The sequence below is a fragment of the Capsicum annuum genome, chromosome 3, assembly GCF_002878395.1.
Source record: "Capsicum annuum cultivar UCD-10X-F1 chromosome 3, UCD10Xv1.1, whole genome shotgun sequence".
Lineage (NCBI taxonomy): Eukaryota > Viridiplantae > Streptophyta > Magnoliopsida > Solanales > Solanaceae > Capsicum > Capsicum annuum.
In genome coordinates this window covers 136,860,943-136,877,580 of record NC_061113.1, presented here as the reverse complement: position 1 = coordinate 136,877,580, position 16,638 = coordinate 136,860,943, and the positions used below count along the sequence as shown (strand labels likewise).

At 32.1% G+C, this 16,638-nt stretch overlaps 1 pseudogene; it reads right to left on the bottom strand.

Moving 5' to 3' along the window:
- Positions 1–527: 527 nt before the first annotated feature.
- Positions 528–16,004, bottom strand: LOC124896724 (annotated as a pseudogene).
- Positions 16,005–16,638: the final 634 nt, after the last annotated feature.

The window sequence follows — 16,638 nt, the reverse complement described above, 5'->3', positions numbered from 1 at the left end:
TTTTATCAGTAGCTTACAATATGATCAACGCGACACTGATCTCCATATGAATTTTTTTTGCTGTGTCCTACCAATGATACGCCCGTTCGATGAACTCCATGGCAACGTAATAGAGAAAAGTTAATTTTTTTTTGGCATTCTTATTTTAGCTGACAATTTTTTGTACATTTTTGAGTTTTGTTGTTAGGGTGAATCTATTGTAGAATTTGTATAGTATTTGATAATCAAAACTTGATACACTCTATTTGATATGAAAAAGTGACCACTGTTTATTTCCTTTAAGAGATTTCAATGATTATTACTCCCTCTATTTTAATTTGTTTGTCGTACTTTACTTTGAAGTTTATTTCAATAAAAATGTCTCATTTTTGAAGTGTAAATCTGAATTAGTCCAAAGCACCAAATGGATATGGAAAAAAATAGTTTGAGTAGTGTACAACCAAAAAAACTTACACTAAGCCATCTACTATGTAATATGACTCCACTTTCCATACATAGAAGAAACGAGTGTAGAATCAACAAACTTGTCATAGTTTAGCAAATTCAATTGTTTGCTTGCCCTCATGACCTTTACTGAAGAAATAATTGAAATAATCTGAGTAAACAACTTGTTTTTACAATGGTTTCTCTCCATTTTCCAAAACTTGTTTCAAAGGACTAAAAAATGCATCAGGTGCTGGATTAACAAATATTGGCACTGAGACTCTATTTCTACTGACACTTATAATCACACGATGCTTGACGCTCTTGTACCTATCGCTGCTCATGATCTGAAGGACATCTCCGATATTGATCATGAGTACCTCTTTGACTGGTGGCACATGAATTCAGCTATCACCTTTGGGTTCTTGAATGTAAAGGCCACCAATATCATCTTATAGTAGCATAGTGATTTACAAAACATCAGCATGACCGCCAGCACCAGCAGTGAGCTCAGGACTCGGGCACACAGGGTAGTGAATGAGGTTAACGATCAATGTACCCATTATAGAAGACTTCATCGGTTCATCAATCTGCTTCACATTTAGCCTCTTGAGCAATACCTCGAGAAGCTTTTCTATAATAGGTTTAGCCCACTTCATGTACTCCAAAACCTAATCTCTGTCGAAGAAATATGAAATTAATGATGGTCTAGATAGATGCTCATATTAAAGGGCAGATTTTCAGTATCAAGTATGGTTCCTATAATCAGGGTGGATCTACCATATCAAGTATGATTCTGATAATCAGGGTCTAATCTACCCATATTAAGTATGGTTCCTATAATCAGGGGTGATCTACTTATCGAGTATGAGTTTTGGGAAATGGTCCAAAAATAGGGCAACTCGGTGCACAAAGTGTAGCAAGCCCCACAGAAGGGCAGCAAGGGGTGTGATGTAGACACCTTACCTTAATGCAAGGATTAGTTATCGATTCCATGACTATCAGTCACACAAAGATAATTTTACCTTTATTCCAAGGCTCCCCTTAAAAAATGGTCTAAATAGACACTAATATTTAAGGTAGAATCTATAATATTAGTAGAAAAGGGAAGTATAAAACTAGATAAAGACACTACATGACTAGAATTTGTAAGAAAAGATGAAAGGCTAATTAGATAACACCAGCATGTTTGTTTATGCTTGGCATTAGATCACTGAATGTAACTTGACAATACTTTCCCCCTAAATGCGATGACAGTTCTCTCAACATTCTAAGAAGGCAATACTACTTACAAAGGATCCTAGATAAGAATTTGTGAAGGTAAAGACTAATCAAAGGATTTGAAATTTATGAATTCTGGCGACCCCTTGCTTGCCACCATATACTAACCTGTTATGACATATTTAGTAAATTTCTCAACATATATACAGGGTCTCTGCTAAATCTACTGGGTTTTGTCAAACCCATATAATAAACTATGTATCCACCTGTCTGAAGGTTAAGCCACACTATAACTTGCAGCTTTTGCGAGATTTAATAGAGAGCTTTGCTGGGATCTAAACCCCGCGATGAAGGTTATATTAAGACCAAGTTATTGCAAAAGAAAGGTAAAAGAATCATAGGAAATTTCAATACGCAACATAGATACATATGTTAAAAGTCACCAAAAATTTCAACAAAAGCAAGTTCTAAACCCATATTTTCATAAATGCAATGAGCTCAATGCTAAGAGCTTTACATTTAGAACTCATCAAGTTTAAGTTCTAAATCCACTTTTATAAAAGACAGTACACCACACCTAGTACCATCTGGTATTAACACAATAGCTTTATCGTTGTATTTATTGAAGTCTAACATCTAATTTCCAACGCAAGCAAGCTAGACAACACATATATATAGAGCATGCATACTTACAGGTCACGAAATGCACCATAACTATTTCCTAGCGATGAAGAAGAAATAAACTCATCGACAGATGGTATAGCAACTATATTCTGGTCAGTCTAACTTCGGAGCATTGGTGGTTATGATTATGCGAGGATAAAGGCTTGAAGAAGGCTCTCTGCCATCTGGATTTGTTCAAGTATATCGGATATGATCACTTTTCCATCACATTCCCCAGGCCATCCAAAAGCAGCCCTTAAAAAATTGGCACCATTCCCTATATTTTCTCCATATGCAGAATATCCAGATCAGTAAACAAAGAAGCAGATATAAAAACAGCGGGAGAAGAAGATTGGCAATTGAATAATTTCTCATACAATATCCCATTCAAGGCCCCAATCACCCTCGTTGAACGGATTCAAAAACCTTATCGAATGCATAATCTTAAATCTCCCATAGTTAAAAACCTTCATATACCCATCCAAAACAGGGCAAAAAAAAATTTGGATAAAAAAAGCCAAAAAAATTGGGCAAAAATAGTAAAAAAACAGCATAAAATTAGGATAAAACAACATCAATACCATCCATTCATTCATTCAACTAACCAAAAGATAGTGTCATCAATACCATTCAACAAAAAAAAGTTACTTCCGACCTTATTGTTTGTCAACCAACTATGATTAACCACCAAAAAATTAAGTCAAAAATAAACATAGAAATTACATCACAGAAAAATACCATCAGGTGCAAGTACTCCTTTGCCTTTAACTCCCATTTTGGTCCTTTTTTTTTCTTCCATTTGAAATTGTCCAGAAGAGACTGCTTTTTTTTCCTTCTAGGTTGTCTTGACTGGAGAATAAGGTAGATTAGTTGGCACTGAAACACCAGTGTGATCTCCAGTAAAACTGATTTTTCTTGTACCAGTTGGAATACCTCTTGTCATCAACTTCTCAACCCAAGATTTAGATTTAGGATATACCATTGGTCTTAGGGGTGGATCTTCTTCATTTCCAACATCGGGACTATATGGTTCAAAATATTATGTTGCAGCTTGTATTTGTTCAAGATCATCTTCCTCTCCTACTATTCTTGACACTGTGAATTGCTTCCCATCATTGGCCTTTTTCCTTTCCTTGATGCATTTTTAACTGACTATTCCTATAAAATATTATCAATAATTATGTTGTTAATCACATAAGAATTAAAAATATGTTGTAAATAAGTATTTTGTAGCTCACCTTGTAACAACCTTTGGCATTGTGATTTGGTTCGCCACAATTACTACATGTCATTTGAGTGCCCTTTCTAGACTATGACCATTCATCCTTCCTTTTTCTTTCCTCATCTGGTTCTCTATCCCTCTTCAATTTAGGTTTGCCAACTTATTTCATAATATTAGGAGGCAACATTGCATGAGAAGCCTAATATCATTAGCACCCCAAGTATTTATCTTATTTTCATTTTTCACTAACAGATTCATCACTTTCACTCTAATCTCTTCTAGCATCTTGATTATTGGCTTACCTCTAGGCACCAGGATCCATGAATTAAATGATTCGGTGAAGTTGCAGTCAACCATCATGTTCTTACACTGAGTATCAAAATAAGCCATGCACCATGCCCTTGGTGAAAATTCACCAAATCCCTTGCAGCTTCTTCTGACAATTGTCCCAACTTTTTCAACTAGTCCTTGAATTCTTCATCATATGAACTCCATGAACACTACCACATAAGCTTCCTCATTTCACCACTCCTCTATTTTTTACACCAATTACTCTCAACATGTCTTATACAGTACCTATGGTGAGCCCCAGACAATACTTTGTCAACAAAATCCACCAATCTCTGTAATTATGAAATAAAAATAAAAGAGAAGTTATTTAATCATGAAACAAGAATATTGAAACTAAAATTTAATTTAAAAATGAGAAACTTACTTTTTGCATATCTGAAATAAATGTGGTTCCAGTACCATCTTTAAGGTCCAAAGACCTTTTCAATAGCTCCATGTCCTACTGGTTTCTTTGTCTACTATTGCCCTTGCTAGTGGATACAAACTGTTCATAGAATCTTGTCCTAGAGCAACCAACAACATACCCTTAAATTTACCTTTCAAGAAAGTACCATCAACTCCAATAAGTGGCCTTAATCCATATTTCCAACCTTTCTCCAGAGCATCAAAGCATAAATACATCCTTAAAAATTGCCTTTTTCCTTTGGCTAAGGCATCCTTGGAGATATTTATCACAACATCACTTTTAGGATTAGACCTCCTAATCTCTTGTGCATAGGCCTCAAGCTTATTGTACTCATCTATAAAACTACCTTCCAATTTATCAAGAATCAACGCTTAGCCCTTTTTAGTTTGGATTGACACACATTTAAATTAAAATGATTTTGAAGTTCTCCTCTCATGTATTTGACCTTATACTTGGGGTTATTTTGAAGCTTATTTCTAAAGTATTTGGCCAAAGTAGTTGAATCAGCTCTAGGGTTAAAAAAGGCCTCTTCACAAGTGTGATTGTTGATTAAAGTTTTGATTTTGAACCCTTTAGTCTTGCCATCTTTTGAAATCAAACACCTAAAAGGACACCTCTATTCATAACCATATCTAGTCCTCTTTGTATTACCCTTGATTATAGTTAAAGCCCTTTTGTTAGCTAATACATAATAGTTGACAGTCTGCCTACCTTCTTTCATGTCCTTAAATGACATACCAACATACAATTCTTTGTAGTTTTCAAACCTATCACTTAATACCCTTCCCCCTTCCTTGCTAATAGCCTCCAACCCCTCATAATCATATTTCTCACCTTCAGAAGTATCAAAATCAACACAAGAACCAGCACTATGTTCACAGTCTATGCCAACCTCAACATTTACAAAATCAATTTCATATGGTGTGTGATATATTGAGTAAAGACTGTTAGTTCACCCTCCTCCACAACAAAAAAGTTAATGACTTTAAATTGATCACACAATAAGCTGAGAATAGCCCTAATACCACTATCTCCATCTACAATATAATACTTACCTAAGGGCCCAATCACTAGTAATTGTTTAACTTGAGAAAGTCCCAACCTTAAAGTAAACTCATCACATATATCTTTATGACTCAGCAATTCAGGATCAAAACAACACCACGAATGCACCAACTTTTTAATGTAGACAAGCTCAGGTGAAATGACCCAACTACCCCCATAATTGAACAAAAATATCAACTTCATCAATCATTCTTCAAATGCACATAAAAGAAATAGTAAATACACAACAAAATTATAGAGTCCACATCAAATCAAACACATTACAAGCACAAAAATAGAAAAAATAAAATTATAAAAGAATGCATTCATATTGGGACCACCAAAAGTTATAAAATTGACCCTATAAAGACATAAAAAGAATACCCTTTTCCCTTAAATAAATTTCATGAGATTTTGGCAGACACAATAGAATCTCCCCACATGTCTTATTAAGTTGACTTTATTAACTCTGCTGGAACTTTAATGATTGATGAAAACTGCACAATGTAATAAAGAATACACAACTCTAGTAATCCCTAAGAAAAAATTGAATATTATCTGAAGAAGAAGAAAGAAAAGTCGAAGATGATGCATTTAGGCAATGGCTTAAAGTTACCTGAGGTTCTGCGGCGAAAATTTACTAGAAACAACACAATAAGCTGCTTTGCGTATTGATCCACTCATATCCAAGGTAGACTAAGTTATTGCCATGGTGAAATAGGTTAGGGTATTATAGAAGTTAAAAGGGGTTTTGGGTCGGATCAGGGTATAAAAGAGTTGGGTAAATTTAGTTTTTGTGATATGGCAATTACTTGCTTATGTGGCCATTAAAAATTAAAAAAATAAAGAAAAAAGAGTCTTGCAAATTTTTAGCAAAGCACTAACGTTTAAAGGGGTATATTTGCTCCTAAACTTTAACAACGAGGTTATATTTGGAACAAACTTGTAACGGAGGGCATATTTGGACCTTTTTACAAAGTTTAGGGGCATATTTGACATTTTTCTTAGATATTTAAAGACAATTTTTAAAAAAGTACTCCCAAAAAGACACAACAAAATAAGAAAGAAAAAAACAAGTGAAATTAAATTTATAGTATAACTTTGAAATGGTGCTCTTGAAAAAATTTTAACATCCACCACAAGAACAATATAATAATCCTATAAATAAGTTCTGGAAAAAGTAGAATGTATCTGTATTATTTTAATAAATTCAATATTTGGATAGGTTGTACTCCCTTTATCGCAATTTATGTGCCACTTTTATTTTTCAAGAGTCAAACAATTTAAGTTTGACAATAAATTTGGACACGAAATCTTCAATTTTTTTGAATAAAATATATATATTGAAAACCAAGTAAAAAATACTACAAGGCACAGTAAAATATTTAAAAGATACATGAAAAATTACGGTCAAAGATAACTTATCTGATCAATTTGAAAAGTGACACACAAATTAAGACAGAGGAAGTATCATTTTGGATCCTTATGTAATATGATACATCAATAATTTAAAGGATAAACCTACAAGAAAAATTGGTACAAAATAAAGCTACAATAAAAAGATAAGATAAAGTAGATGTGTCAAATAAGCGAATTGAGTTGAATTTGGACGGAACCAAATCGACTGAGTTAATAAATTGGCGGGTTATTGACACTTTCAATATGAAAGATTGTCAATTCGAGTCACCAAGAGAGAAAAAAGAGGAGGAGCTCGTAGGGAGGGATTAAAAAAAAGGGAAAAGGGTCATATTTGCCCTTGTACTCTCAGAAAAAGATCATATTTCTCCTTCGTTATACTTTTTGGTTATATTTTCCTCTATGTGGATATATAAATTTATTCTTACTTAAAATTTCCTCCTAAATAAATTACTATTGGGGAAAAATATAATTGGACACTTTTATAAAAATAAGTACATATATATGGCCATATTTAGTGACCTTCAATTATGAGATATAGAAAATGGTCTATTACCCCCCAACCTTTAGTCGAAATCTCAACTACACACTCAACATTTAAAGGTGACCTATTACCCCCTAAACTTATTTTTATCGAATTTATTAGCCCTCCAGCTGCTGACATGTTAACGGACGTGACTACACCGCCCATGAGCGCGTCAGTTGAGTCCATTTCACTTAAAATTCTTTATTTTTTGATTGCCACATCATTATAATTGCCACATATGTCTTCTTCTTCTTTTTTTTTTTCAAAACAAAAATTCAAGAACTACTTAATGGAGTTCTTCATCTTTCTCATCTCCAAATTCTCATTAATGGTGTTTTTTGATAATTTGAAAAATATTATTACCAAAATCAAGAAACACTTGAACTAAGAAAACAATACGATTTCTCTGATTAATGAATTCCTGAATGAGGAATATGAGGAACTCCGATTCAAAAAACTTGCAAAAATTCAAGAACTTCAATTTTCTCTCTATTTGCTCAAGATCGACATTAATGGCGAGTTCAAAGCTTTGAATTTCCACAATGCCATATATAATTTCCAACATAACCCACGTATAATTTTCAACCCATTTCTTCAATTTTCTCTATTTTTGCTCAAGATCCGCCATTCATGGCGAGATCAAAGCTTTAAATTTTCACAATGGAGACGAATTCGCCATTAATGGCGATCTTGAGTAAAAAGAGATGAAAAGTTTTGAGGAGTATTTATCCGTCATTAATGGGTTGAAGAAGAACATACATGTGTATGTGTGAGGTACATTTACACACTCATTTTCTATTTTTGACCCAAGAAGATGAAATTGGGTTGAAGAAGAAAATGGAGCAAAATGGGAAAGGGGAAGAAAAAAGGAAATAATAATATTAATTAATTTTTTTAGAGTAAAAAAAAGAAAAAATGACGTGGCATGACATGGCAATGCGTGCATCACATCACATGCCCAAATAACTGATTGTCAGTTTTCGAGGGGGTAATAATTTCACTTTAAATAGTGCAGGGGGTAATAATTCCACTATAAAATAGTTCAGAGGAATCATAGGATCTCAGCAAAGTATAAATATGTAGTTGGAATTTGGGGTAAAGGTTGGGGGGCTTTTGACCATTTTCTCTATAATATTTACTTAAAGCCATTTTTTATTAGATCAATATATGATGGTAAAAACTGGAGAGATATAAGGCTAAAAATTATTTTTGTTCCTTTTTTTAAGGTACATGATTGTTTTCCATTTGAAATACATCCCCTTTTGAGGTACATAATTATTTTCACATTATAATTGTCTATTATTATAACATCATTAAATAATTATTTTACATATATATATTTGATTATATTGTCTATAAATTATTTCTATATATATCTAAATATACCATGTATATGCAAATATTATTTAATTCTGAATATATATTTAATCATACGATGTATATAATTTTTGTCACATATATATTTAATAGTATCCTGTATAAGAGAGAGAAAAAGAGAGAATTATACAATATACTAGTTAGGATACGTGCGTTGCACGAGTCTCAAATGTTAATTAAGAATAAATATGTATTAAAAATAAATTATTGTGTGTATACTTTATTTTATTAAGTGCAATAGTTTCAAAAAATATAATGTATAATTTTAAAGATAAGAAAGTATAGTTAATTAAAGAGGAATATGATATATGATCGCCAGACTAATAATTAAGGAGTAAAGTTAGATGTAACCAAAAATATACTTTCCGTTAAATTTATTCTACGTAATATCTTTTATAATTTGAGATGTTTCGAATTAATGAAAATCAAAGTTTAAAATAGATTTTAAATATCTCTTCTTAAAATACAATCTACTACATAGATTAAACCCATAATAGTCGTTATTTTTAGCTTAGTTTGTAAAGCCTTGAGTACTTCCGTCTTATATCATCTTCGGTAATTTGTTTTTAATCTTTGCTAGATAATAAGAAATATAAGTCCCCATATCCATTGTGAGTACCAAAACAAGAACAAAGAAAATGCTAACTAATTCAACAGTGAATCAAAATGGATAAAGCAATAACATCAAACTTGACATTAGTGGATTCTAATAGGTGCTCAAGGTACTGATGGTCGCATGGACCTAAATTAAAATAAATAGATTAAAACAAAAAAAGAATCTACTACATCTAAAATAACTTGATGGAAGAAGTTTCCAACGATGACCAATGAAAAACCTGTTCAGGTTGTGTAGGGACGAAACAACAAGCTTAGTCCCTTGCTATCACAATTTTTACTATAAATGGTAGATAATGTATAATTCATATATTAAATCTCAATTAATAATTATCTTCAAGAATACATGATAATTTATTATCAAACTTCAAGAACACATAAAAATTTAAGAAAATTCTATCCCAAATCACAAGCAATTTATTACTTCAAATATAGATACTATCAAACTTTCAATTCATAAAAAAATAAAAAAGTAAATCTAGACCTAAATTAGCTTAAAAAACAAACTAATATTTATAAAAGTTAATTCAAATCACAAACAAATTTATTTCTTGAAACATAGATACTACCAATATTTTAATTCGTAAAAAAAGAAATCTAAACCTAAATTAGCTTCAAACATATACTAATTTTTTAAAAACTTACCTCAAATTACAAGTTATTATACAGTGTCCTCCTTCCCGTGACAAAAATTATCATCAATCTAGTAATATTTGAGAAGAAGCTTAATTTTAAAAGTAAAACTAATGAGATGCAGTTTTTTTTTTTTTTAATCTATGTCATAATAGATAAATAAACTAACTGACTACTGAATAAAAATTAACCTTGAATTTCTAAAAAATAAAAAGAAGGAGAAACTAAAGGCAAAAGGTTTGCAGCGGAGCTTCAAAGTGAGTCATCACGTAAGGGAAACAAATTGACAAGCTAATCAATTAAACCATTTATCTCTTCTTCTATGTTCTAACTTTCAAGGAGTTAGAAAATTATTTAATGAATCCTCGATTTATATATATAAAAGTCGGATTGAATGTTCATCTATCATGTGTAAATTACAAGAAAAAAAATATAATAATAGAGATGTTGGAACAATACGATTAAAACTATCCTTTATACAAAAATTTCTCAAAACTCAATTGAACATTCATCTACCACCTATATTAAAAATTAACATTAACAAATAGTAAGAAAGCAAACACTACAACAAAATAGATAATAGAACAATATGATTAAAACTAATAAAAATTGCAACTTTAAAGCAAGTTGAAAAAATAGCTAAAAGAATATCTTTATCACCAAAAATTCTATAGCCTACGAAAACATAGTAAAAACATGACAATGGAATTTAAGTTTTAGTTTAGGAACAGGCAAACAAAATTAAGGGACAGACTTGAAAAAAACAAACGAGTTTACAAAGCATTAAGAAAAAGATGGCCCAAAAAAAAAAAAAAATTCACAATTGTAGATGGTCATGGTTGTACCACGCCAAAAACTTGACTGAAATAGAATTAATTGTAGAGTTTTTTTTTAATTAAGGTAAAATTATAATCTTTTAATTAAGGTAAAGTTCTAATTGATTTAGAAGTGTTAAACATTATATTTTAGGAGTCTTTAATTTTATAGGATTTTAATTTAATTTAATTAAATAATAATTGAAGGAAATAAGTGAAAAGATAATTTTATCTATTGGGGAGTATTTTAATGAAGGGTAAAAAATTGAAATCACTTTTCTAAAAGTCTTCACACTTTTAATATATTATATATATAGATATTTAGTTTATTTAAGTCATCTTCTAATGCAATGAATTATTAATATTAATACTATCTATGTTTTGCTCCAAAAGAAAAAAAAATATTTTGAAATTTGAATACTTTGAGAGAGAAAGATTTGGAAGGATTATGTTTTTACTTGAAGATTGAAAATAATCTCTTAAATTAAGGTGAATTGATAGTTAGTTATAGCATTAAATTAGGAATGATAATTATCTTTTCTGATTTTTCTAAAATGGCTATATATGTAAAAAGAAAAAAATTATTTTGTAATATTAAAAAGGTACTATTATTTATATAGTTAAGTCTTAAGGATGACCTTTTCATGTAATTTTCTCATTATTATATGTAAAAACAACATAAATTCCATACCTTTTGGAGCTAATTACTCCTTACCTCAACTCTTTTCAATCATTATCTATAATCTATAATCTATATGGAATAACAGAAATAGATATGTCAACAAATGAAGGACTTTTTCATTGTAGTCTAGACTATATAATAAATTCTCTAGAATTTGAAAAATATATAAAGATAGGTATCTATATCTATATCTAGTTAGTTGTATCTCCTCACTTCCATGTCACTAAGCTCAATACTCTCCCTCAAGCTGAAGGGTAAGAAATTATTCTTAGCTCTCAGCTTCGTAATCAGATGATAGTGCTGAACCTTTCCTAGCCCTTTATTGAATAGATCCGCAGGTTGTTCCTTTGTGCTTATGTGATATGTTTTGATCAATTCTTGCTGTAATTTTTTTCTTATGAAGTGATAATCAATGTTAATATGCTTTGATTATTCGTGGAATATAGGATTGGTAGCTATATGAGCCTTACTGTCATAATATAAATCAATGGGTTGAATGATTCTATTGCCTAGTTCTTTAAAGAGGCCTGTCAACCAAGTAAGCTCTGTAGATGCCATGCTCCTAAATTCTGCTTTTCTTGAGCTCATTTAAATGGTATTCTATTTTTTTATTCTCAAGATATAAGAGGATTACCAAACTTCACCATGTACCCTGTGACTGACTTCCTTGTCTGTGGGCATGCAGCCCAATCTGAATTACAATATGTTGTCAAACTTTGAGCTTTAGTTACTGACATCAACAAGCCAAGCCTGCATGCACTTTTTGATATATCTGATCACTCTAAGGACAACATGCATATGTAACTCTTTAGGCTTATGCATAACTGACACAAAGCTTGGACATTATATGTTATATTTGGCCTGGTCATGGTGAGGTACAACAACCTTCCTACTAACCTTTGATTGCTCCCAACATCAATCAACAACTTATCATCCTGGGAACTGTTTGTGGCTACATCAAGTTTATAAGAGGTGACATGATGATTACAATCCATTGGGGTGGATACAAGCTTAGCTCTTCTTTGCCTTGAGTCAACAATCAGCTTAAGGGCATACTTTCTATGGTTCATCAATATACCAAACTCAATGCTAAGAAAAAATTTCAAGGGTCCTAAATCCTTCATCTTAAATTTCTGGAGCATGCAGTTCTAGTAGAGTTAAGCAGGTTAAGATTATACCATATGATCAAAAGATCAACTATATATTCAATAACTACAACAACATCAGAACTATGTAGTTGAGTAAAAAGAGATTAGTCAAAATGGCTTTGAATAAAGCCCAAATCAATCAAGGCATTAGTGAGCTTCAAGTTTCATTATCTTAAGGCCTGTTTTAGGCCATATAAAGATTTCTTTAACTTACAGACCTTGCGAAATGAAGAAGATGAGGATGAGAAAGCAAAACCACCAGGTAATTACATGAAAACTTCTTCAAGGAGATCACCTTGAAGAAAAACATTATACACTTCCAACTGATAGATGTGCCAAGAAGCTGAAACAACAATAATAAATTTAACTGCCAGGATCTTAGCCATAGGTTAGAATGTGTCTGTGTAGTTAATACCCTCCTTTTGGTTAAAGCTTTTTGCAATATGCCTCGGCTTGAACCTCTCTACATCCCCATTAGCTTTATACTTGATTTTGAACACCCATTTATAATCAAGAGCAGCTTTACAAGGAGGTAAATCAATAATGTTCCAAGTACCAATTTATTCAAGAGCAACTATCTTTTGCTGTATGGCAAGAACCCATCTGGGATTTCTAGAAGCAACAAAGTAATGTTAAGGCTCTAAGTCATTTGTCTGAGCATCTAAAAATTTAGTATAAGTGGAAGTCATAGAGTCATAGCTCAAATAATGCATGGGATAATAACAAGCATTCACTACATAGTCCTTGAACCAAGAAGGAGCAGTTTCAACTCAATAAGAATGCCTCAAGAAAGGATGAAGAGGAGCAGGTTCAACAATAATAGGTGGTCAATATCAACATGTGCAGCAGAAAAATCTGGAAGAGTATCAAATACAAGTACAGGTAAAAAATCATCATCATGGACAACTAGAAATGGAGGAGGAGTAAAGGAGGATAAAACAAGTAGAACATTATTAATAATATCCAAAATAAGGAATAAAAGACCATGATTAGTCTTCAGATGCTTAAATGGGAAGACTGATTCATGAAAGACTACATCTCCATTGAATAAGAACTCTATGGTATATGGATTGAATAACTTGTAACCTTTCTTGGTGGTTGAATATCCCATGACAAAAATAGGTAGAGCTTTAGCTATAAACTTGTCTTATATCTTAACAATATGGGTAAATGCTTTAAAAGAATTCAACATTATCTGACTCAATTACCATATTTTCATTAATATACGGATGTTCGAATTTATGAACCAAAAATCGACATGCTTTACTACTTTTAGCATATCCTATAAACACACAGTCCACCGTCTTAGGTCCTATCTTAATCCCTTTTGGCATCGAAACTTGGACTTTTGCTAGACACCCCCATACTTTGAAATATTTCAAATTGGATTTCCTTCCTTTCCATTTTTCATAAGTAATTGATTGTGTCTTATTATGGAAAAATCTATTGAGTATACGATTGGCTGTAAGGATAGCCTCTCCCCACAAGTTTTACAGTAAACCTGAACTTATAAGTAAGGCATTCATCATTTCCTTCAAAGTATGATTTTTTGTTTCCACAATTCCATTAGATTGAGGTAAATATGCGGTCGTAGTTTAATGGACAATTTCATTCTCTACACATATTTCAGCGAAGAAAGATTTATATTCTCCGCCCCAATCACTTCTTATTATTTTTATTTTTTTCTCTAACTAATTTTCAACTTCAGTTTTATATTGCCTAAACGCATCTATTTCTTCATCCTTACTGTTTAGCAAGTAGACATAACAATATCTAGTGCAATTGTCAATAAAAGTTATGAAATACTTTTTCCCACCATGTGATGGTGTTGACTTCATATCACAAATGTTAGTGTAGATTAAATCTAAGGGATTTGAATTCCTTTCAATGGACTTATACGGATGCTTAGCATACTTTGATCCCACACAAGTTTGACACTTTGGTTTATTACACTCAAAGTTTGGCAAAACTTCTAAGTTAATCAGTTTTTGTAATGTTTTGTAATTAACATGGCTAGTCGTTCATGCCACAAATTAGGATACTCAAGCAAGTAAGAAGAATTTGAACTTTTATTGATTTCAACATTCATTACATTTATTCTGAATAGGCCCTTATTGAGGTAGTCTTTTCCTACATACACTTCTCCTGTACTAAGTATATTTTTCTGGAACCAAATACACATTTGAATCCATTCTTGTCTAGAGGTGAAACAGAAATCAAGTTCTTTCATAACTCAGGAACATACAAGACATTGTTAAGTGTCAACACTTTTACAGAAGTCATCTTCAATCACACTTTTCTCGTTCCTTCCCTTTTTGCAGTAGCAGAGTTTGCCATGTAGATTTTTTCTTCTACTTGAGCCAGAGCGAATGTCGAAAACAACTCCTTGTTAGCACAAACATGGCGGGTGGTACTAAAATCCATCCACTATTCACGAAGATTTCCCACCAAGTTGCATTCGAAAAGCATAGCACACAGATCATCCATTTCTTTCTTAGACTTAGCCAGATTTGTTTGGTCCTTCTTCTTCTCTTTCTTTGGGGAACGACAATCCGTAGACTTGTGGCCAATCTTTCTATAGTTGAAGAACTTTCCCTTGAATTTCTTCTTGGGTTAATTTCTTTAATTTCCATCTTTCTTTCATATTTTAAAGTTGTTTTGGTCATCTTCTATAATGTTTTCTCTACTCATTATAGAATTGTTTCTTGACTTTACTTCTACAGCCTTGTTATTTTCTTCAATGCATAGTCGTACAATCAGATCTTTGACTGACATCTCCTTAGGTTTGTGTTTCAAATAGTTTTTGAAGTCTTTTCACATAAGTGGTAGCTTCTCTATTATTGCCGCTACTTGAAACGTTTCATTCACAATCAAACCTACAATAAAGTTCATGTGAATACTAAGAACATTTTTAAATTGTTCAACAATGATACTTGTTAAAATCATACCTTCCGCTAGGAGATCATGGATGATCACTTGCAGTTCCTGCACTTGGGAAACAACAGACTTGTTGTCTATCATTTTGTACTCCAGGAATTTCGAAACAAAGAACTTTTTAGTTCTGACATCCTCCATCTTGAACTTCTGTTCTAGTACTCCCCATAACTTTTTTGCAGTCTTGGTTTCGCTATAAGCATTGTAAAGGTCATCTTGGAGACCACTCAAGATATAATTCCTGCAAAGGAAATTTGAGTGTTTTCAAGCCTCCATAATCATGAAGTGTTCTTTTTTAGAGGTTCCCTCGAGAATCTCCAGAGCTTCCTAGACTGTGAACCTTTGAAGACACAGAGTTGTGAGGTAGAAGAACATTTTCTGCCGGCATCTCTTAAAGTCCATACCCGTGAACTTTCCAGATTTCTCCGTCGGTGCCATAGCTTGTGGAGCATTAGTACGAATCATCGTGGCAATACTAGTTGCCGCCATAGTCGCTCCATCATCATGTATTTGACTATCAGTCGTCATTTTTTGATCACCACAAGACAGTACCTTAAGTATATCAAAATACTTATTAAAAAATTACAACAACTTTAAACACTTCTTGTTTCTAGTTTAACGATAAAATTTTTATGACTTCCAATCGTCAACTGAGTGATCTTTAACTTGTGATGAAGATTTTACTTCTTCAAATCAATAGTTAAGTTTAAACGGAGTAGAAAGCTAAAAGCTTTAATCTCCAGAAACCAAGCTATACAGATCCAAAAAAAAATTTTAGTGAAAAGAAAATTCCACCAAACAACCAGAAAAAAAATTTCTAAAAATTATTCCTTAAGATTATTATTTCTCAACATTTTTCGTTACAAGAATCTGTAATTTGACACAATAATTTCAACACTAGTTTAAGTTTAAAACAAGAACACTATGAAGTACAACAACACCCTCAACACAAGATCAAAGTGATCTTTCTAAGAAGTGTGTTTTATTTTTCCAGAAATTAAGATGAAACAGAAATGTAAAGTCAAGTCCTGACTTCATGGAGTGCCCTTAAGAAATAACTCCCCTCACTGTACCTGAGGTTTTGGAATCTTCTTCCCAGGATAAAATGGCTTTCAATCCAACTATAGTGGTACCTCAAATAATTGGATTCGTTGAACTCACT